The sequence below is a fragment of the Symphalangus syndactylus genome, chromosome 12 (assembly GCF_028878055.3).
Source record: "Symphalangus syndactylus isolate Jambi chromosome 12, NHGRI_mSymSyn1-v2.1_pri, whole genome shotgun sequence".
Classification (NCBI taxonomy): domain Eukaryota; kingdom Metazoa; phylum Chordata; class Mammalia; order Primates; family Hylobatidae; genus Symphalangus; species Symphalangus syndactylus.
In genome coordinates, this window is record NC_072441.2 from 54,916,394 (window position 1) to 54,941,300 (window position 24,907).

A 24,907-nucleotide genomic window follows, 5' to 3' on the forward strand; every position below is an offset into this window, starting at 1 on the left:
TTCCTTACATCTTATACAAAAATTAATTCAAGATAGATTAAAGACTTACATGTTAGACCTAAAACCATAAAAGCCTTAGAAGAAAACCTAGGCAATACCATTCAGGACATAGGCACGGGCAAGGACTTCATGTCTAAAACACTAAAAGCAATGGCAACAAAAGCCAAAATTGACAAATGGGATCTAATTAAACTAAAGAGCTTCTGCACAGCAAAAGAAACTACCATCAGAGTGAAAAGGCAACCTACAAAATGGGAGAAAATTTTCGCAACTTACTCATCTGACAAAGGGCTAATATCCAGAATCTACAATGAACTCAAACAAATTTACAAGAAAAAAACAACCCCATCAACAAGTGGGCAAAGGACATGAACAGACACTTCTCAAAAGAAGACATTTATGCAGCCAAAAAACACATGAAAAAATGCTCATCATCACTGGCCATCAGAGAAATGCAAATCAAAACCACAGTGAGATACCATCTCACACCAGTTAGAATGGCGATCATTAAAAAGTCAGGAAACAGCAGGTGCTGGAGAGGATGTGGAGAAATGGGAACACTTACACTGTTGGTGGGACTGTAAACTAGTTCAACGCATTGTGGAAGTCAGTGTGGCGATTCCTCAGGGATCTCGAACTAGAAATACCATTTGACCCAGCCATCCCGTTACTGGGTATATACCCAAAGGACTATAAATCGTGCTGCTATAAAGACACATGCACACGTATGTTTATTGCGGCACTATTCACAATAGCAAAGACTTGGAACCAACCCAAATGTCCAATAATGATAGACTGGATTAAGAAAATGTGGCACATATACACCATGGAATACTATGCAGCCATAAAAAATGATGAGTTCATGTCCTTTATAGGGACGTGGATGAAACTGGAAACCATCATTCTCAGTAAACTATCACAAGGACAAAAAACCAAACACCGCATATTCTCACTCATAGTTGGGAATTGAACAATGAGAACACATGGACACAGGAAGGGGAACATCACACTCCAGGGACTGTTGTGGGGTGGGGGGGAGGGGGGAGAGACAGCATTAGGAGATATACCTGATGCTAAATGACGAGTTAATGGGTGCAGCACACCAACATGGCACATGGATACATATGTAACAAACCTGCACATTGTGCACATGTACCCTAAAACTCAAAGTATAATAATAATAATTTAAAAATCTCATCAAAATTGGACTGAGAACATGAATAAACAATTCTCAAGAGAAGATATACAAAGATATGATGTACAAAGTATGGCCAACAAACATATGAAAAAATCCTGAACATTACTAATTATCAGGGAAATGCAAATCAAAACCACAATGTGATACCATCTTTTTTCCTGCAAGAATGGCCATAATAAAAATAAAATGAAGAAACAACAGATGTTGACGTGGATGTGGTGAAAAGGGAACACTTTTACACTGCTGGTGGGAATTTAAACTAGTACAACCACTATGGAAAACAATATGGAGATTCCTTTAAAAACTAAAAGTAGAACTACCATTTGATCCAGCAATTCCACTACTAGGTGTCTACCCAGAGGAAAAGAAGTCATTGTACAAAAAAGATACTTGCACATGCATGTTTATAGCAGCACAATTCACAATTGCAAAAATATAGAGCCAGCCCAAATGCCCATCAGTCAACTGGTGGATTAAGAAATTGTTATACACACACACACACACACACACACACACACACACACACACACAATGGAATACTACTCGGCCATAAAAAGGAATGAATTAATGACATTTGCAACTTGGATGGGATTGGAGACTATTATTCTAAGTGAAGTAACTCAGGAATGGAAAACCAAACATTGTATGTTCTCACTCATAATTGGGAGGTAAGCTGTGAGAATGCAAAGGCATAAGACTGAAACAATGGACTTTGAGGACTTGGGGAAAGTGTGGGATGGGGGTGAGGGATACAAGACTACAAATTGGGTACAGTGTATACTGCTGGAGTGATGGGTGCACCAAAATCTCAGAAATCACTAAAGAACTTATTCATGTAACCAAACACCACCTGTATTAGTCAGAGTTCTCTAAAGGGACATAACTAATTGGATAAATGAATATATGAGGGGAGTTTATTAGAATTGATTCACACGATCACAAGGTGAAGTCCCACAATAGGATGCCTGCAAACTGAGGAGCCAGGAAGCCAGTCCACGTCCCCAAACCTCAAAAGTAGGGAAGCTCATAGTGCAGCCTTCAGTCTGTGGCCAAAGGCCTTAGAGCTCTTGGCAAACCACTGGTATAAGTCAAACAGTCCAAAAGCTGAAGAACTTGGAATCTGATGTTTGAGGGCTGGCTGCATACAGCAAGGGAGAAAGAGGGAGGCCTGAGGATTCAGCAAATCTGCTCTTTCCATGCCTGCTTTTATGCTGGCAGCTGATTAGATGATGCCCACCCAGATTGAGGGTGGGTCTGCCTCTTCCAGTCCACTGACTCAAATGTTAATCTCCTTTGGCAACACACAGAGACAACCCAGAATAATACTTTGCATCCTTCAACCCCGTCAAGTTGACACTAAATATTAACCATCACACCACCTCTTCCCCAAAAACCTACAGAAATGAAACAAACAACCAAAAAACAAACTAGGAATGGAGAGGTATTAGCATCCATTTCACATTGATGATCATAGTAAATTGTTTGGTATAATATTTATATGAGTCCTACTGAGTTGGCAATTTGCAAAAATAGAGATAGAATATTGATATTGACTGAATGTTTGTTTCCCCCAAAGTATACATGTTGTAGCCCCAATCCTCAATATGATTATATTTGGAGTTAGGGCCTTTATGGAGGTAATTAAAGCCAAATGAGGTGGGATCCTGATTTAATAGGACTGGTGTTGTCATTAGAAGAGACACGAGTTTAGACTCTCTCTGTCATGAGGACACAGCAAGAAGGCAGTTACTTTTAAGCTGAGAACAGAGCTCTTACCAGAAACCCAATTGGCTGGGACCTTAATCTGGGACTTCTAGCCTCCAGAACTCTTAGAAAATAAATTTCTGTTGTTTAAAACAACTAAGTTTTTAATATTTGTGACAGCAGCCTGAACTGACTAAGACGAATCTTACTACTGAGAAGTGGAATGTTGCTGTAACAAATCTGCAAAAACGTGAAGTAGTTTTAGAACTGGGTGTTGGGTACAGACTGGAAGAGTTTCAGATGTACACTAGAAAAAGCTGAGATTACCGTGAAGAGGTTATTAGTGGGAAAACAGACATTTAGTGGTGATTCTGGTGAGGGCTCAGGAAGATATGAGGAGAGCTAGAGAGAAAGCTTCCATCTTCTTAGAGAATATATAAATAATCATGAACAGAATGTTGACAGAATATGGACATTAAAGGCCATTCTGGTGAGGGCTCAGAAAGAAAAGAGAAACAGCATATTAGAAACTTGCAAAGAACTTGGCTGACTTGTGTTCTAATGTATTGTGGAAGGTAGAATTTATGTGTGATGACATTGGATATTTAGCAAAGAAGATTCCTAAGCTGTGTATTGAAGGTGCTGCTTTGGCCCTCCTTAGTGCTTACGGTAAAATGCAAGAAGGGAGAGATGAATTGAAGAAGAAATTTTCAAGCAAAAATAAACTAGAATTTGGAGATTTGGAAATTCTTAGCACTAAGGGTGTGGCTGAACAACAATTTGATAAAGAGATTGTGATGATTAATTTTATGTATCAACTTGACTGGGCCAGGGGTCTGGATATTTGGTTAAACATAATTCTTGGTATGTCTGTAAGGGTGGCTGTGGGTGAAATTAATATTTGAACTGGTAGACTGAGTAAAGCACATTGCTCTCACCAGTGTTGCCTCACCAGTGTTGGCAACTACTCCACTGAAGACCTAAATACAACAAAAGGCTAAGTAAGGAAAATTTGCTCTCTCTCTGCCTGACCGTCTTCTCCTGCTTTTGAATTTGAACTTAGACTTGGACTGGAATTTACACTATTAGCAACTCTCCTGGTTCTCAAGCCTTCAAATTTAGACTGCATCTATACTTTCCTGGGTCTCCAGCTTGCTGACTGCAAATATTGGGACTTCTCAGCCATCGTAATCATGTAAGTCAATTTCTTAAATTTCTCTCTCTCACCATATATATATCTTATTTTTTTCTGTTTCTCTGGAGGACTGAGATTAACATAGAGATTATGGGTGTGACTCATGGCCTTAATCAGCCATCTCAGTAGAAGCCAGGGATAGAGATTGGATTATAATAGCAGAGACCCTGCCAATTTGAACTAATGGTGACAGTGAAAGTAGGACAGAATGAAGGAAAGTCATTAAACTTCTAGAATTCTACAGAATAGGAAAATAGAGCTATTTGGTTGTGAATTTATGCTATTTTTCAAGGAAAGGGAAGAATGGCCCCAAAGGCATTTCAGAGATCATCGTAGCTACCACTTCCCCCACGGGCCCAGGCAGCAAAGTCATTTCCTTCTCAGTTTAAGAGGGCAGGGTGGCCAGGCATAGTGGCTCATGCCTGTAATCCCAGCACTTTCAAAGGCCAAAGCAGGTGGATCACTTGAGCCCAGGAGTTCAAGAGCAGCCTGGGCAACATGGTGAAATCCCATCTTCACAAAATTCAAAAATTAGCTGGGCATTGTAGTGCATCCCTGTAGTTTCAGCTACCTGAGCAGCTGAGGTGGGAGACTCACTTGAGCCTGGGAAGTTGAAGCTGCAGTAAGCCACGATAGTGCCATTATACTCCAGCTAGAGCGACAGGAGTGAGACTCTGCCTTAAAAAAAAAGGGAGGCAGGGCCACCATAGTGGCATGTCCAGCCAAAGGAACGAAGCAGTTCCACTGAGCCAAGGAGGTGACACTGCCACCCCTGAAGATCTGGAAGGGTGGACATTGAGCCAATAAGGATCATTCTTGAGCTTTAAGAGCAAATGGAATTTGCCTTGCTAGGTTATAGACTTGCTTGAGACACATAATCTCTTCCTCATTTCCTATTTCTCCCTTTTGGATGAGAATATCTATCCTATGCTTGCCACTACATCGTATTTTGTAAGCACATAAGTTTCCTGGTATCACAGATTCGCAGCTGCAGAGGAATTTTGCCTCAGGATGAATTGTACCTAAAGTCTTATCCCATATCTGATTAGATGATATTTAAAGTCTGAACATTAAATTTCGGAGTTGAAGATGGAATGAATTAAGCCTTTTGAGGCTTTTGGGATAGAAGGAACGTATTTTGCATACATGGAGGACATTAATTTTGAGGAGCCAAGAGCAGAATATTATGGGCTGAGTGCTTGTCAACTGAGCTAAGGCAGTTAGTATGTTATTGCTATAGTTAAGAATCAAGTTTCAGAATTTACCCTGAAAGATATTCATTTGGCTAAACCTGAAAAAAAGTTTTCATTTGAGAGTAAGAAATTTTGAAAAGTTGTGATTAACTTTGCTTGTAGGTACATTACCTCAACAAATCACAGAATCATGAGATTGACAAGTAATAAAGGAACCTGTTCACTTAGTTCAGCCCCCTAACAACGGAGTAATATTTTCCAAATGTCGCACAGGCTTTTCCATAAATTATTTATGAAAGATTTTTTAATATATGAAACTTAGATTTACCCAACTATAACTTCCCTCCTTAAGAGCCAATTCTGCTGTCTTTACCAGACAGAGCAATTCTGTTCTTTCCTCCCCTTCATTCATCTTTTTAGATGCTGTAATGATTAATTTCATGTGCTAACTTCTCTGGGGCATGGTGCCCAGATATTTAGTTAAACATTTTGGATGTTTCTTTTGGTTTGTTTTTGGATGAAATGTAAGTTTAAATCGGGGAGTTTGTGGTAAAGCAGAGTGCTCACTATAATGTGGGTGGGACTTATCCGATCAGTGAAAGGCCTAAATAGAACAAAAGGCTGACCTCCTCTTAGCAAGAGAAAATTCTCCAGCAGACTGCCTCAGACTTCATCTGCAACATTGCCTTGTACTAGTTCTACAGTAGATTGCCTTTCAACTTGAATTGCAACATTTTCCTGAGTCCCCAGCCTGCTGGCCTCTCCTATCAGATTTTGGACTTGCCAAACCTCTACAGTTGTGTCAGCCAGTTCCTTAAAATAAATATCTTTCCATATATACACACATTCTATTGATTCTGTTTCTCTGGTGAACCTGAAGAATGTAGATGTATTATATTTCTTCCCTTTTGAAAGCTATCCATTAACTTCCCATCTCAGCCTTGAAAACACAGAATTCTTACAAATACCTCAAAGTTCTACATGATTTTTCTCTCATTTGTGCCACCTCAAAGCCCCCCATCAATAGCTCTCTGGCTTTATGTACTCCTGCTTTCCCCCTCAATCAATCTAATTTAGTTATGCTGGCCTCTTAGCACGTCTATCGCAATATTGTTGCATTTGTAATTCTCTCTGATTGAACGTTGGTCTCTCAGATATCCTTAAGGCTGGGTCTTTGATTTTCTTTATGTCGTTACTCAATTATCATTTTCTCAGTGAAGCTCTTCTTAGTTATTCTTTAAAAAGTTTAATGCCCTCTTCCAACATTTCCTATTCTCTTTTCTATTGTATTTTTTTCTTAGCACCAACAATAGTTCATTATACTATGTATTTTGCTTTTCATCTTGCTTATCATTTGATTTCTCCTCTATAATGAAAATTGCATGAGAGCTGAAATTCTTTTCTATTTTAATGCTATATTCCCAACACCTAGGATAGTGATATAATAGGGGATCTATTAATATTTGTCAAATAAAAGAATGAACGAGAATGTCAGATTATTTTTGAGGATTTTAGATTAACCAGTCACATTGAACACAACATTTTTGCTTGACTTTGGCATTTTTATAAACTGTTATTTAATTTGAAATTAAAATATATTTCATATCAAATGTGTACCTTAAGTCTTCTCCCCTTCTTAATCCACTGCCACATGCTGTTATGAAATCAATGAGGCGTCTTATAATCAAAAGCATCTTAGAACTAAGAAAATAATGAGTTTTTATATGACAATTGTGATGATGACGGTAGTTATGTGTGTCAAGAATTGTGAAGGGCCTGAGATTTGTGTGGAGAAATGGAATAAAATACCTTTAACGGGAACTATTATTACATCATAAAATTCAAAAATATTGTTTGTTATAATCAACCATACAAAGAAAAAATGTGGCAAGATGCCTCTAGTCTTATTTATGTATTTATTTTTGTCCTGACCTTCTCATATTGACTCTGATTCAGCTGAAGGATAGTATAAATATAGCAGTAGATAATGTAAAACTTCAAACAGATCACTATTGTGGTGAGGGTGTGAAATGTACTATGGGTAAAAACTGCTGAAATTATTAGGAATATTTCAGGAGCTCAAGATTTTATGATCACTTTTATGTGATCTTGTCATATAATAAGTGACATATACATTTATTCCAAATTCTTCTCATTTCTTAATATTACTTCTGCTGAAAGAGTGTTTTTCAATTCGATGTACTAATTTAATCTTTCTCTTCTAAAATTAAGTAATTGGGGATGTTTTTCTAATTCTGTCATAAAATTTCCTTTGCTGTAAAATTTTTACACAGAAACTTTAAATATTGTGCTTCAAACTTAATGCATTACAATTATAAAAATGAGGCAGGTTAATTCTTGTGGAAGGCTGGAATGACCATAGAGAAATATGCCTGAATTCAGTAATTTGATATTGCAAAAATTCTATGCCTTACCCAAATTTGCCATTGCTTCTGTCAAGGATTCCTTCTACTCAAGATCTGTGTGTAGAAATTTAAACCATGACTAAACTGAGTCATTCTCTTTTAAGGTAGTCCCACTGAACACTTTTGTCTAGACTACTATCCTCTAGGCTAGATTAGAATGGAATTGAGGTTAGTACAGAGAATGGTTATGGGGCTCCCTGCTGATGTTCTCACTGAATTTTATGTCATGTGGAATGCTCAGTTGAATAGAGAGCTATAGAGTCCACAGATATAGATGTGAAGGATGTGGAATTTCCTCAACTGAATTGTGATTTGGTAGGTCTCTGCTGCATACCTTGCTACTGCACCAAGTGTTGTGATGAGTAGGACTCATTATAGGAGTATTTTCAAAGAGTGTTGCTCAGACTGCCTTTATTTGCCAGGGTTCTCTTAGAGGGACAGAAAGAATAGGGTATATATCTCATATATGCGTGTGTGTATATATATATATATATATATATGTAAACAGAGTAAACAGACAACCTACAGAATGGGAGAAATTTTTTGCAAAGTATGCATATATATATATATATGGGACTATATGTATGACAGTATATATATGGGAGTATATGTATATACTTAATATATACACATACGTATATATACATCTGTATATATATATACCTATATGTATATATACATCTGTGTGTGTATATATATATACCTAATATATATACGTGTATATATATATACCTAATATATATACGTGTATATATATATATACCTAATATATATACGTGTGTGTATATACCTAATATATATACGTGTGTGTATATATACTTAATATATATACGTGTGTGTATATATACTTAATATATATACGTGTGTGTATATATATACTTAATATATATACGTGTGTGTATATATATACTTAATATATATACGTGTGTATATATACTTAATATATATACGTGTGTGTGTATATATACTTAATATATATACGTGTGTGTGTATATATACTTAATATATATGTGTGTGTATATATACTTAATATATATACGTGTGTGTGTATATATACTTAATATATATATATACGTGTGTGTGTATATATACTTAATATATATATACGTGTGTGTATATATACTTTATATATATATACGTGTGTGTGTATATATACTTTATATATATACGTGTGTGTGTATATATACTTAATATATATATACGTGTGTGTGTATATATACTTTATATATATATACGTGTGTGTGTATATATACTTTATATATATATACGTGTGTGTGTATATATACTTTATATATACATATATATGAGTTTATTAAGTATTAACTTACACAAACATGGGGTCCCACAGTAGGCTGTCTGCAGGCTGAGGAGCAAGAAGAGCCAGTTTGAGTCCCAAAACTGAAGAACTTGGAGTCCAACCTTCAAGGGCAGAAAGCATCCAGCACAGAAGAAAGATGTAGGCTGGGAGGCTAGGCCAGTCTCTCCTTTTCATATTTTTCTGCCTGCTTTATATTCACTCATAGCTGATTAGATTGTGCCCACCAGATTAAGAGTGGATCTGTCTTCTCCAGCCCACTGACACAAATGTTAATCTCTTTTGGTAACACCCTCACAGACACACCCAGGATCAATACTTTATATCCTTCAATCCAATCAAGTTGACAGTATTAACCATCATGCTACCTGTGTCAGAATCTCATGGGTTTCATATGGAGTCACAAAAGACCTCAGATTGTCAAGGCAATCTTGAGCAAAGAGCAAAGAGCAAAGAACAAAGATGGAGGCATCACACTTCCTGACTTCAAATGATATTACAAAGCTACAGTAGTTGAAACAGTATGGTACTGGCATAAAAAAAAGACAGATAAACCAATGCAATAGAATCAACAGCCCAGAAATATACCCATGCATATACAATCAGCTAATCTTTGACAAGGGCAACAAGGATACACAATGTGGAAAGGATAGTTCCTTTAATAAATGGTGTTGGGAAAACTGCATATCATATGCAAAAGAATGAATTTGGACCTTTATTTTACACTATACCCAAAAATAACTCAAAATAGATTAAAGATTTAAACATAAGACCTTAATCTGTAAAACTGCTACATGAAAACATAGGGAAAAAGTTCCTTGATATTGGTCTTGGTATGGATCTTTTTTAAAAAACTTTTAAGTTCAGAGGTACATGTGCAGGATGTGCAGGTTTGTTACCTAGGTAAAGGTGCATCCTGGGGGCTTGTTATACAGATTATTTCATCAGCCATGTATTAAGCCTAGTACCCATAGTTGTTTTTCCTGATTCTCTTCCTCCTCCTGGCTTCCACCCTTCTATAGGCCCCAGTGTGTGTTGCTTCCCTCTGTGTGTCCATATTTTCTCATCACTGAGCTCCCATTTATAATTGAGAACATGCAGTATTTGGTTTTCTTTTCCTGTGTTAGTTTGCTAGGGATAATGGCCTCCAGCTTTATTTATGTCCCTGCAAAGGACATAATCTTATTTTTTTATGGCTGCATAGTATTCCTGGTGTATATATGTACCACACTTTTTTTATCCAGTCTATAATTGGGGGGCATTTGGGTTGATTCCATGTCTTTGCTATTGTGAATAGTGTTGTCATAAACATACATGTGCATGTGTCTTTATAACAGAATGATTTATATTCCTTTGGGTATATACCCAGTAATGGGCTTACTAGGTTGAATGGTATTTCTGTCTTTAGGTCCTTGAGGATTTGCCACACTGTCTTCCACAATGATTGAACTAATTTACACCTCCCCCAACAGTGCATAAGCATTCCTTTTTATTCACGACCTCACCAGCATCTGTTAGTCTTTTGACTTTTTAATAATAACCATTCTGACTGGTGTGAGATGGTATCTCATTGTGGTTTTGATTTGCATTTCTCTAATAATGGGTGATGTTGAGCTTTTCTTCATGTGATTTTTGGCCACATGTATGTCTTCTTTTGAGAAGTGTCTGTTCATGTCTTTTGCCCACTTTTTGATCATGTTTTTTTTCTTGTAAATTTGTTTATATTCCTTATTGATGCTGGATATTAGACTTTAGTCAGATGCATAGTTTGCAAAAAATTTCTCCCATTCTGTAGATTGTATGTTTATTCTGTTGATAGTTTCTTTTGCTGTGCAGAAACTCTTTAGTTTAATTAAATCCCGTTTGTCAGTTTTTATTTTTGTTACAATTGCTTATGGCATCTTTGTCATGAAATCTTTGCCAGTGCCTATGTCCTGAATGGTATTGCCTAGGTTGTCATCTAGAGTTCTTATAGTTTTCAGTTTTACATTTAAGTCTTTAATCCATCTTGAGTTAATTTTTGTATATGGTATAAGGAAGGGGTCCAGTTTCAGTTTTCAGCATTTGGCTAGCCAGTTCTCCTAGCACCATTTATTGAATAGTTAATCCTTTCTCCATTGCTTGTTTTTGTCAGGTTTGTCAAAGATCAGATGGTTGTAGCTGTGCAGTCTAATTTCTGGGTTCTCTATTCTCTTGCATTGGTCTATGTGTTTGTTCTTGTATCAGTACTATGCTGTTTTGGTTGCTGTAGCCTGTAGTATAGTTTGAAGTCAGGTAGCATGATGCCTCCAGCTTTGTTCTTTTTTTTTTTATTATTATTATACTTTAAGTTTTAGGGTACATGTGTACAACGTGCAGGTTTGTTACATATGTATACATATGCCATGTTGGTGTGCTGCACCCATCAACTCGTCATTTAACATTAGATATATCTCCCAATGCTACCCCTCCCCCCTCCCCCCACTCCACAACAGTCCCTAGTGTGTGATGTTCCCCTTCCTGTGTCCATGTGTTCTCATTGTTCAATTCCTGCCTATGAGTGAGAACATGTGGTGTTTGGTTTTTTGTCCTGTTCTTTTTGCTTAGGATTGCCTTGGCTATTTGGGCTCTTTTTTGGTGTCATATGAATTTTAAAATAGTTTTCTCTAGTTCTATGAAGAATGTCAATGGTAGTTTAATGGAAACAGTTTAATGGTAGCTTAATTGGAAAATAGTTTAATAGGAATAGTTTAATGGTAGTGTAATGGGAATAGCATTGAATCTATAAATTGCTGTGGGCAGTATGACTATTTTTGTGGTATTAATTCTTCCTATCCATGAGCATAAAATGTTTTTATTTGTTTGTGTCATCTTTGATTTCTTTGAGCAATGTTTGTAGTTCTCCTTGTAGAGATCTTTCACCTCTTTTGTTACCTGTATTCCTAGGTATTTTATTCTTTTTGTGGCAGTTGTGAATGGGAGTTTAATTATTCAAGCTCTCAGCTTCACTGTTGTTAGTGTATAAGAATGCCAGCAATTTTTGCACATTGATTTTGTATCCTGAGACTTTGCTGAAGTTTCTTGTCAGCTTAAAAAGCTTTTGTGGGGAGACACTGGGGTTTTCTAGATATAGGATCATATCATAAGCAAACAGGGATAGTTTGATTTCCTGTCTTTTTATTTGAATGCCCTTTATTTCTATCTCTTTCCCGATTGACCTGGCCAGAACTCCCAACACTATGTTGAATAGGAGTGGTGAGAGAGGGCATCCTTGTCTTGTGCTAGTATTCAAGGGGAATGCTTTCAGCTTTTGCCCATTCAGTATGATGTTGGCTGTGCGTTTGTCATATATGGCTCTTATTATTTTGAGGTATATTCCTTCAATACCTAGTTTTTCAGGAGTTTTTACATGAAGGGATGTTGAATTTTATTGAAAGCTGTTTCGGCATCTATTGAGATAATCATGTGGTTTTTGTCTTTAGTTCTGTTTATGTGATGAATCACGTTTATTGATTTGTGTATGTTAAAGCAATCTTGTATCCTGGGGATGAAGCCTACTTGACTGTGGTGGATAAGCTTTTTGATGTGCTGCTGGATTTGGTTTTCCAGTATTTTGTTGAGGATTTTTGCATTGATGTTCATCAAGGATATTGCCCTGGAGTTTTCTTTTTTTGTTGTGTCTCTGACAGGTTTTGGTATTAGGATGATGCTTGCCTCATAGAATGGGTTAACGAGGAGTCCTTCATTTTTAAATTTTTGGAATAGTTTCAGTAGGAATTGTACCGCTCTTTGTACATCTGGTAGAATTCATCTGTGAATATGTCTGGTGTGTGCTTTTTTTTTTTCTTCTTTGGTTGGTAGGCTATTTATTACTGCCTCAATTTCAGAACTTGTTATTGATCTGTTCATAGATTCAATTTCTTCCTGGCTCAGTCTTGGGAGGGTGTTTGTGTCCCGGAATTTTTCTGTCTCTTCTAGGTTTTCTAGTTTGTTTACATAGGGATGTTCATAGCAGTTTCTGATGGTTGCTTTTATTTCTGTGGGGGTCAGTAGTAACATTCCTTTTGTTATTTCTAAGTGTGTTTATTTGCATATTCCCCTTTCTTCTTTATTAGCCTACCTAGCAGCCTATTTTATTAATTTTTTCAAAAAAACACCTGCCAGGTTTTTTGATCTTTTAAATAATTTTTCACATCTCAATTTCCTTTACTTCAGCTCTGAGTTTTGTTATTTCTCATCTTCTTCTAGCTTTGGGTTTGATTTGTTCTTCCATCTCTAATTCTTTCCATTGTGAGGTTAGGTTAATTTGACATCTTTCTAATTTTTTGATGTGGGCATTTAGTGCTATTAACTGCCGTCTTCACACTGCCTTAGCTGTGTCCCAGAGATTCTGGTATGTGGTAACTTTGTTCTCATTAGTTTCAAAGAACTTCTGGATTTCTGCCTTAATTTCATTCAAAGGAACTTCGGGAGCAGGTTACTCAATTTCCAAGTAATTTGTATGGTTTTGAGTGAAGTTTTTAGTCCTAAGTTCTAATTTGATTGGATTGCACCATGGTCCAAGAGACTGTTATGATTTCAGTTCTTTTGCATTTGCTGAGGAGTGTTTTACCTATGATTATGTGATCAATTTTAGAGTAAGTGACATGTGGCAATGGAAAGAAGTATATTCTGTTGTTTTGGGGTACAGAGTTCTGTAGATACCTATCAGGTTCCTTTGATTCAGAGCTGAATTGAGGTCCTGAATATCTTTGTTAATTTTCTGTCTTATTGATCTGTGTAATATTTTCAGTGGGATAGTAAAGTCTCTCACTATTATTATGTGGGTGTTTAAGTCTCTTTGAAGGTCTCTAAGAACTTGCTTTATGAATCTGGGTGCTCTTGTATTGGGTGCATATGTATTTAGGATAGTTAGCTCTTCTTGTTGAATGAAACTCTTTACCATTATGTAATGCCCTTCTTTGTCTCTTTTGATCTTTGTTCGTTTAAAGTCTGTTTTGTCAGAAACTAGGATTGCAACCCTTGCTTTTTTCTGTTTTCCATTTTCTTGGTAAATTTTCCTCCATTCCTTTATTTTGAGCGTATATGTCTTTACATGTGAGATGGGTCTCTTGACGACAGCATACCAATGGGTCCTGGTTCTTTATCCAGCTTTCTACTCTGTGTCTTTTAATTGGGGGCATTTAACCTATTTACATTTAAGTTTAGTATTATTATGTATGGATTTGATCCTGTCATTTTGGTGCTAGCTGGTTATTTTGCAAACTTGTTTATGTGTATGCTTCATAATGTCACTGGTCTGTGTACTTCAGTTTGTTTCTGTAGTGGTTGGTAATGATTTTTCCTTTGCATATTTGATGCTCCCTTGAGGAGCTCTTTTAAGGCAGGTCTGGTGGTAATGAATTCCCTCAGCATTTGCTTCTCTGAAAAGGATCTTATCTCTTCTTTGTTTATGAAGCTTAATTTGGCCAGATATGAAGATCTCCTGAGGTCATCATAGATTTGAGGATGGTCTTTGTATATGTTTGTGTGCATGATTGTGTGAGTGTGTTTGTGGAGATGTAGGTGGTGCTTCTTGATTACTGTATGTTGTCATGGTTACTACTAAGGCCCTTTTCACATGTTCTGTTTAATCAATCTCTGAGAGGTTTATTAATGCTAAGCAAACTATCAAGAGATTGTTTTGAAATTTGGAAAGTTAATATTGCTTTACAATGGGAGATATTTTTGGCTCACTGTATTTGAGGTTTCTCTGTGGCTGTATCCACTTAGGAAACTAAATGGCATAAGCAAATATAGCGTGAAAATCAGGCTTAGAGCAAAAAGAAAAAATGTTCTTTGGAAATGACTTTGACCAATGAATATTAGCCTGGTAAAGTCTCATTCTGTTTTCTAGATTTTTTTTGATTACATAATTTGGATTTTTAAAAAAGAAAATTAGACTATGTTATTCACTGGACATGGCTTAAGAAACTGATAAAATATTGTCCTCTAACTTTCCTTTTTGTAGTGCCTGCATTGGCCCAAAATTCAACTCTTATTTCAGTTTTCTACCTCACTGCAATACCTTCTGAACATCTTTACAATGTCAGCATCCAATTTCACAGTGAGTACCTTTTCAATGGACTGTCTCTTAATTGCTTCTAGAATGTTTTCTAGGTGCCAAATGATCTTATTTATTTTGTGTGAATTACTTATAGTCTCAGAGAATGTGTCCTTTTTATGTTCTTGATATTTCTGTTTTCTAATTTTTAGGATCCAGAGTTAAGAATATAATAGAAGAGTATTTTACTCTTGGACCTTAAATGGTCACTGTCTACTCTCTAGATGAGGTATAATGTACATCTTTCTGAAAGCTGGCAGTGCATTTATATGCACATTTTACACAACCATTGCAATTATCTTATAACCCGTAATCTAGACTCAAAAATGAAAGTTCATTCTATAACCATATAAAACATTTTGTTTTTTAGCATATGCACTAAAAACCATAGATTTTTAAATTCTGTTCTTTTCTAAGTGCTCTCATCTACAATGAAATCTGATTTAGGTGGTGATTTAGGAGAATGGGAACTATTAAAGTAAAACCAACCAACAACTAAAAATATTTTATAGAGGAAAGGTAAGAATTCCTTAACAATTTCTGATTATAAGCACCTTTAGAATAGTTCAAAATGCTACATATAAAATTAAAGAATGATAGTAGTTTTCCTAAATGATTCAATAGATAGATGTTTTCTTTCAGCTTAGCAGATGGAATTTTCTTCCAGAATTCAGATTGAAAACTATTTTTTTCTTTGAACAGAGTCTTGCTCTGTTGCCCAGACTGGAATGTAGTAGTAGCATGATCTCAGTTCACTCCAGCCGTGACCTCCTGAGCTCAAGTAATCCTCTTGCCTCAGCCTCCCAAGTAGCTGGGACCACAAGTATGCAAGACCATGCCCAAATAATTTTAAATTTTTTGTAGAGATCAGGTCTCACCATGTTGCTCATCTCAAACTCCTGGGCTGAAGGGATCCTTTTACCTTGGCCTCCCGAAGTGCTGAGATTATAGGTGTGAACCCCTGCACCCAGCCTAAAACTAAAACATTTTCTTTAACATTCAACCTGAATTCGATCAACCATTTTGAAACCCTAAAAACAAACAACAACAACAACAAAAAAAGAAGTGCCATCAAAGTCTTATTGGGCTAACATAGCTCTAATATTGTTATAAACACGTACTATACACACACTACACATACTGTGGACACTTATACATCTTTTTTCAGATGCCCATATTTTTTTATTTGGTTTTACTATATAATAAAAACACTCAGGACACACAACCCCTCCCCATAATAAAACACCATTTCTCATTTTAAATAATTATACTTTATATTTACAAGTGCTTTGGCACTTAAAAAGTCATGAGTTGTTATGAGCTTTATAAGAAGTAATATGTGAAAAATGCTCCAGAATATTAGTCATTATAGTATATTCTCAAGCTCAGTGCTTCCAAATCTGGCTATCAGATTCCCTTGAAATGTTTACTTTTAAAAATACTCTCCAGGTGATTCTGATGATCAGCTAGAAAGGGGAACAACTTCTTTTAAAATTTAATTTAATTTTAAGTTCCAGGATGCATGTGCAGGACATGCAGATTTGTTACATAGGTAAACGTGTGCCATGGTGGTTTGCTGCATCTATTAACCCATCACCTAGGTATTAAGCCCCACATGCATTAGCTATTTATCCTGATGCTCTCCCTCTCCCCACACCTCCAACACATCCTGGTGTGTGGGGAAAAACTTCTTAAGTCCCACTCCCAAGGAATAAACTGACTGGAGATGTCAGGACACTGTGGGATGTGTATTTGTTCTAAACACGTTCCCTACTGCCTTCCTTCAGTTATGAAGTCTTATTCTTGTAAAGACAGCATCGTAACATTAATTATCTTTTCTGGTTACCCTTTATCTGTAGGTGATATATTAGATGCTGTTGAGCATTATCTAAATGTAAGGGAAGTATTATTATCAACATCTTAAGGATAGGTTGTTGAGGTTCAGGGAGAATAACTTTCTCAAAGGCACTGCCATTGAGTAAGTTAATTCGGTTAACTTAAGGGTGATTATTAATTCACTAATGAGAGTGATCAGGAGTAACTGAAGCATCTTCAAGTCCTGTCATCAAGAGTCACCTTCCAAAATGAAAGATGCACAGGCCCTTTAAAAAGTCTTTAGAAAATTTCCACACACACACACACACACACACACACACACACACACACACAGAATCATTTTTAAAAACCTGAGAACTAATGGTTTTAAAACTGTTATTCAGTAGAATAATTTATTTATGCGATTGAACAACAACTTTAAAGGATTTTTCAGACCTTATTTTCTCCAAACCTTAAATATTTTAGTTCATCCTGTGAAGAAACATTTGCTTTTTAAAAAGGCTGAAGGTTTGAGTAACATACTTTGCTTTGATTTCATTTTCTGCCTGGGGAAGAGGATTTCTTATCTATCATTTGATGCATAAAATTTTATTGTTACTCTAGAGTTAGAGGAGGAGAAAAATAACTGAGGACAACTTCAATTTGCAAGAGTACCCAAGGGCTGGGAAGAAGAAGATATAAGATGATTCTAGACTTGAACATTATATTTTATGTTCAAAGTATCCTCAAGATACTATGAATTTGTTTACACACTTAGCTTAACTTTGAAAAGACAACCTTAAATCAAGAAAACAGTTTTAATTTTACTGTGCCTAGTTCAAAGCAATGTCTCGGAGTCAGCTATAATTTGAGCAAAACAGTAATAGTTACAGCAGGTGCAGCTTTTCCTTCAGCCTGACCAGGGTCTCGTTGTCTGCAAGTTACTGAATCACTCTTGTCAATAAGACCAGTCATCCCTGCCTCACAATAGAAATTCCAAAAATCAATGCATCACACATTACTTCCTTTGAAAGCAGCACTGAAGATCTGTCAGTCAATAGCAACTACAACCGAAACCGTTCACGTCACTCGTTTCTCCCCACCCTCTGCATCTCTCATAGCCTGAAGAGGAGAAGCCTTGGTTAGTGGCTCTTCATTGAGCTCTGCTTATCTGCCAACTGGCTGTAACAACAGTCAGTAAATACTTACTGAATGTTAATAATGAGCCTGGCATTGTGCCAGCTGTTGGCTTCCATCTCATGTCCTTTGCATTTGTCATTATCTATCACAACAGTGTAAGTACCACAACAGATGGAAACTTCTCTGTCTTGTTATTAGTATATCCTCACAATATTTGTTAAATGAGTGAGACTCAGGATACAAAGGTGGAATAAAAGCAGACGTGGTTCCTGCTCTCATAGGCTGCTCGTAGTTTAGTGACAGAAATGGACGTTAATCAAAGAGTCTTACAAATGAATGAAAATTTACAACTATGATAAATATGGAGATGAGAGACTTAAGAAAGAGATAATTGACCACAAAATGAAGGTCACACTAGGATTCCTGATAAAGGGCAACACAGTGAGATAAACTCTAAAAGAAGAGGTAAAAAAAAAAAAAAAGAGCTAAAAAAAGATGGGTAGGGAGATTGTTTGAGTCCAAGGAGACTGTTTGTGTCTCAAGGCCACATTGCTGAAGGGAACATGCTTATTCAAGTAAAAAAGCCAGTGTGGTGGTATAACAGAGGGAAAGTGAAAGGATGGTCTTCAGATGAGGCTGGGTAGGCAGGTGGGATCCAGACAAAGGCAGCAACCTATAGACAATGTCAAGCATTTGGATCTTTAGCTTGAGATTGACTGGAAGCCCCTAGGTGAGTTTTAATCAGTAATAAAATGAGCAGATTTGCACTTTGTAAAAGATCATTTTGCATTGTAGAGAATGGACAAGTCATGGTTTAAATGGAAAAATTATTACCACAATTCAATCAAGAGATGTGGTCAGCTTGGATTAAGATATAACAGAGGAGATATAATGCAGTGAACAGATTTGGAAGATATTTTGGAAGTCAAATTGACCAGGTATGGTTTTAGAGTCAATATCAGGAGTGAGAAAGAGGGAGGAGTCAGGGATGACTCCTAGATTTCTGGCTTGCTTACCAGAGTGGAAGCTCTTGTTGTTCACTGATAATGGTCACACTAGAAGAAAACCAGGTGTGGAGCTGTAGTGTGGGGCTAGATGCAATGAGTTCAGTTTTTCGTTATGCTGTGCCTAAGTGCCTTTGAGATAGCCAAGCAGGGACATTTAGTAGAAAATTGGTATAAGTGGTTATATGAATCTAGAAGTCCCAGGAAAGGTCTCTGCCAGTGAAATATTAACAAGTGTGACTCTTGTGTAAATAGATGAAAATTGAAACCATTGGTATGGATATAATTGCCTGAATATAGAAATTGAAAGGAGAGACAGGTTAAGACAGAAATTTGAGAAAGTTTCATCATTTAATGCAATGTAATTATTGAATAATGAAGAATGATTGTGTAAATTAGAGAAAGAAGAAACTGCAGAGACTAGAAGTAAACCAGGAGATGGTTGTGTGATGAAAACCAAGCGAAGTTTCACCCATGTCAAAAGCTGTGGAGAGATGGAAAAAAATCATATATCTGTTTTGCCAACATGTAACTTATGTTCACTATTGTACCCAGAGTAACTAACAAAGTTGGACTAATAGTTGGATTTTAACAAATAATTTTGGAATTAATGAATAAATATTGAACACAAGATATGAAATCTTAGAGGAAGACATAGGCCATCAAGGGAAAATGGGAGAAGTCATCACAAAACGTGGGAGTTGGGAGAAAAGTGATGATTTCCACAAACATATCCATCATGTTATTTGTGGTCAGTTATTAGGGTTAGAATTAAAACCCTGACTAGATCACCTTTCCTCTATAGTATGTGGATATGATGGTAAATTTCTGAAACGACAAGCTGGTCAAGAATATGAGTGGAATCCTACATCATTGTGGAAGACTTAGAGAAAAAACAAGGCACACGTGTGTGAGGCTGATCTTTATGGAGCACTTTTTGACTTTGATCCTTAGGGAATTTCATCGCTGCTGCTCTGTAGCCATTTTGAGTTTTAGGTTTCAGAATGAAATAAAATGTTGCTGCTTTGGCTAAATATGCATTTATTTTAATTACTCTAGCAAAGACTTAAGTTCCACACGGTATACACTGTCTATAATAATGCACAAATGTCACCGGCTTAGCCCAGTGGAACTTAAGTCTCATTCATGCAGCATTTCTGTGCAAGTGTTTGGTGGGTGGTTCTCCCTGGGGTGATTTATGAACTCTATCTGGTGGCTGCACTGTCTTTTGGAGCTGTGGAGGCCTATGCTGAATTCTCTGCTTCCAGCCAGCCAGAGAGTGGAAAGGGAGCATTATGAAATACTTTTGGGGTGCTAGGCTAGAAGTAGCCTCCATCACTTCCACTCACATTCCATCAGTTAGAACACAGTCATGTGGCTACACTTTATTGCCAGGGAGGCTGGAGAATTTGGCCATGTACCTGAGTGGAAAGGAAAATCGATTCGTTAAACCTGTCTACCTCTCTCCACAGGGCCTTTTCCTCTATGTCCTGCCAGTTTAAGGGACTAATTAAGCCCTGTTACCTTCCTTGTCAGAGAATTATCTTTCTTTGTTTAACATTTTTTTTTTTAAACTGTTTCTGCCTGTCTTAACTTTTACTTGAATGCCTTCTCTCCTCAAGGAAGAGAAAAACATGACTTAGGGCTGATTTCCCAGGATTGTCTCATGATTATCTTGTAGCCAAGAGGACCCAACCTCTGGCGATCAAGTAGCCAAAACTACTTTTCTCTGGCTTTACCCTTGGGGTTACTTTAAGAAGTGTTTTTATAAGTTCTACTTCAACAACGTTTTGGGGAAAATGCTTACAGTTTAACAGTTTAGCTTTTGTTAAAAACAGTTGTTTTCCAACTTTAGGAGGCATCTAAATGACCTGGTGAGCTGGCCCCATTCCCAAACCTTCTGATTCTCTAGGTCCAAATGAGAATTTGCATTTCTAATAAATTCCCAAGTGATCCTCATATTGCTGGTTCAGGGATTACACTTGGAAAATCGTTGCTCCAAAATAAACTCTAAAATAAAAAATATATATTTTTTTATTTTTAAAGGGTACATCCTATTTTCCTAAACCTGAAATTTAATTCATGTGGGAAGATAACACAGTAGACAATACATTTTAAGATCAGGAAAACACTTAGGGATAGAAAATTGTAATCTTTGCTTTGAGCCAGCCACTTTTCAGCCAGCAGTATGAAACTAGGCAAGCCATTTTACCTTTCAGATTTTCCATTTCTTTATAAACTAATGATAATAACATCTACTTTGCCTGGGACATGAGATTTTTTGTGCCAGGCTAATCAGGAGCAGAACAGCCAGGAGATCTGCTTGTTTCTATGGAAAATGAGATTTATACCCCATCAGAGAACTCCCTGAGGCCTGCCCACCTACAAGGAAAACTATTATGTAGCCTCACAAATGAGGCTGCCTTAGTTTTCTGGAAGGTAGTGTATTCTCTGCCCTTGAACCAAATTTCAAAACACCACCAGCAATCATGCTGAAAGGTCAAATGTTGAATCTTTGTGATTCTCAACAAAGCTCTATGATAGAATCACCTGCTTTGAGAAAAAAAACGTCCATGCCCTGGCCTCATACATTCTGAGGTGGGGTCTGGGCATTCACAAATGAGTCTTATGTGGGAGCTGGGTTGAGAACCAACCTGTGGGTGACAGACTGTGGCCCCTTGCAGCATCCTGCCCTGGTGAGTGAAGTGAGTTGTACTGTGACTTCTAGCTTATAGATGATGGGCAAATTCTGTGCACTACAAAGTTTGATTGCATTGGGGATATTAAATTCCCATGCAGTGAGCAGTCTATCACAGGACAAATGAGAGTGTCAGAGCAGGCATTTTAGGGCCTGTGTTATTATGTTGAATGATAAACTGCTTGCAAGTGATTAAACTGCCTCCATAGACCTAGGCCCTCGCTTTTTTCTTTTCAGGTGATGCCATCTATCTTTGTATTTCTTGTTTCCTACCAAGAGAAGGCACACACGTGTTGAATTGCCGCAAAGCATCTCAGTGCTTGAGAAGTCTGTTGAAAGAGGTGTTTCATGCTTAATTTTCTTAGTCATGCAGAACTGGATCAAATCTGTGTCATAAGAAATTGGGCAGCTATAAATAATCGTGGGTTTACATATTTGATTTTCAGGTTTTATTTTAACTTTTATCACTAGGAAAAGTCAAGCAGAACCATAATTTTGAGAAGGAAGTGAAACAGGATGGGCATGAGATGCAGATGGTGCTATGATCTGTAGAGCTTTCTCTGTATATTTTACTTGCGTTTCAGTTGTTTCACTGGAACAATGAGCAAAAACACAAGGTCATTTGTTCCATAAAGGATTTCTTGAAAAGCTATTATTATTAACATAGTTGACATTAAAGTAATTTGGCCTGAGTAATAGTTGTCTCAGAACAACTTTCATTTGGTTCATATATCAGCACTAAATGACTTTCGATGATTCTAGAAAGAGATAGTTAGAAAACATAAATTGTAGAGATTCTGATGAATTGAATTCCACAGTTGAATGAACATCTGGGGACCAAGGTCTGTTAGTTTTTCCAAATGTACTGATAGGGAAAGACAATAATTTTGTGATGGAGCTGTTATTTTTAAAATTTTGACTGGAGATGACAAGAAATTCTCATCAGATGCTGTGAACACTGCTCTTGGATACTTCCCTTCTTCTAGATACTTATTTTCTGATTATCTCTTTGCTTTGCTTTTTTTTTTTTTTTTTTTTTTTTTAGAAAATGGGTTATTTATCTTTTTATTATTGGGGTTGTAAGAATTTGGTTTTTTTTCTGAGACAGGGGCTTGCTCTGCTGCCCAGGTTCAGTGCAGTAGCATGATCATAGCTCACTGCAGCCTTGAACTCCTGGGCTCAAGCAATCCTCCCACCTCAGCCTCACCAAGCAGCTGGTGCCAAGCACGCACCACCACACCTGGCTAATTTTTGTATTTTTTTCTAGAGACAGGGTCTTGCTATGTTGTCCAGGTTGGTGTTGAACTCCTGGACTCAAGAAATCCTCCCACCTTTGGCTCCCAAACTGCTGGGATTACAGATGAGAGCCACTGCACCCAGCCTTTGCTCTGCTTTTTTGGTGGCATAGGTTTGGTTTAGATAATTCCTTCTAGGAAAACTGTGTTAGCAACTCTGCAGTGTGTAGAGGCTCCTAAAGAGGGAGAGGAGGCACAGGATTCTAGTTCTTGTCTTTCCAGCTAGCAGCAAACTGGGGTTTAGAACCAAATAAAATCAGAATTCCCTCTGTGTGAGGAGAGGTACTCAGGACAAAACTGGCTTCAGACTATGGACAAGGCAGAGACTGGTCTATGTCAGCTGGGAGGCATCTTTCCCAGACATTGGAGAGTGCATGTGTGGAGTTTCCACACTAGGCACAGTGTCTAGGTACCAGGAACAGAGGTTGGCACTGTTCTGCACCTATACCAGAAACTCAACAGAGAAGGCTTACTTTTATTCATATTGTTTTACTAACCATCCCCTACCCCATAGGAGGAAGGGGAAAAAATAACTTGTGAATAAAGTGGAAGAAAATTAATATATAAAAAAGATTTGCTTGCCCTTTTTGTTTTTAAGCGTTTGTGAAGAGGCAAACAAGGCTGAATCCCATTCTGTTCTTCAGGAATTATTCCTAAAGTATTTTGTTGTTTGTCTTAGATCAAGTCTGAAGATGTGAGATGTGCTGCTACACATTGTTGTTATCTATTCTGTAGTGGAAATACACATTCCAGAACTGGATGTGGCATGGTGTAATTTTCCTGTCTAATTAGCCCTAGCGCTCTTAAGTTAAAGGCTCACACTGCATGTCCGTTGGCATGACATCAGTCCACCGTTGACTCTGACTGTCAGCAGGAGTCTAAATATTTGGGCCAATGCATTTTGTCTAGAGCTTATATTTGTAGTTCAAAGAGAACTTCTTTGTAATGAAAAAGAAAGCATTTTTGTTATTGTTTCCTCTTCTTCTTTGGAATTAGCAACTATCCCAATTAACCCTCTCTAACTTCTCCTACTTCCCCAATAGGCATACCTCTTGAACTGCTTTAGTTACCAACAAAAATGGGAATGATAGGTTTTTGTAATTAGCTTTTTAGAGATAGAAAAATCACAGCTATTAACCCCAGACTGTGTCTAATGTGGAGTCTCAACCTAATAAATTAGCTGGGAGTATGCTGCCTTTCTCTGCAGTGAAGCCTTATGGCAGCCCTGGCTTTATGGCTGCTGGTTACTGATGAACCAAAAAGATTGTTGTGAGGCTATTTCTATTGTCATACGCTCATCATCTTAGGTTTGGAAGAGTCATTAAAAAATTAAAGTTATCAAAAAATTATTAAAGATCACTGTTTTGTCCCTCCCCTGCCCCAGTGCTGGTACTCCCTTTACAACGTCTCCCCCAAGTGGTGGCCTTGATCCTGATCGAACTCACGTCATGAGCCTGACGCAAAAATAGTCTCCAGCTTCCAGCAGACAGTTATAATTTGGAGTTATCCATCAAAATAGTCTATTTAAAACTGTAGAGAGCTATAGCTTAGAAGGAGACATAAATGCATAAATAGATAAATTGATATAAAATGTTGTGAGTGCTTTGATATAGGCACAAATAACTTGTTAAGAAACGACTAACTGCCTGAGAAAGTCTTGGAAAGATACCCTGAGGAGACATTGGAATCTGTCTTGAAGAATAAGTAGAAGTGAGTGTGTGTACGGATGGGGGGTGAGGGGGACTGGGAGTGAGTAAGAATACTTCCACAGAAAGAATAGCAGGTACAAAGATATGAAATCTGGAAAAGGCTGTGTTAAGCCGGGGCAAGAAGTTGAGAATG

The 24,907-nt window shown here is 37.2% G+C and overlaps 1 long non-coding RNA gene across 1 annotated transcript in view; it reads left to right on the forward strand.

The window, feature by feature from the left end:
* Nucleotides 1-15,116, forward strand: part of LOC134733751 (uncharacterized) — a 62,812-nt gene extending 47,696 nt beyond the window's left edge. Inside the window, exons 5-6 of the long non-coding RNA XR_010117362.1 lie at nt 3,966-4,097; nt 15,021-15,116. This is a non-coding gene — a long non-coding RNA (uncharacterized lncRNA). The remainder of the gene's footprint in view (nt 1-3,965; nt 4,098-15,020) is intronic.
* The last annotated feature ends 9,791 nt before the right edge of the window (nt 15,117-24,907 follow it).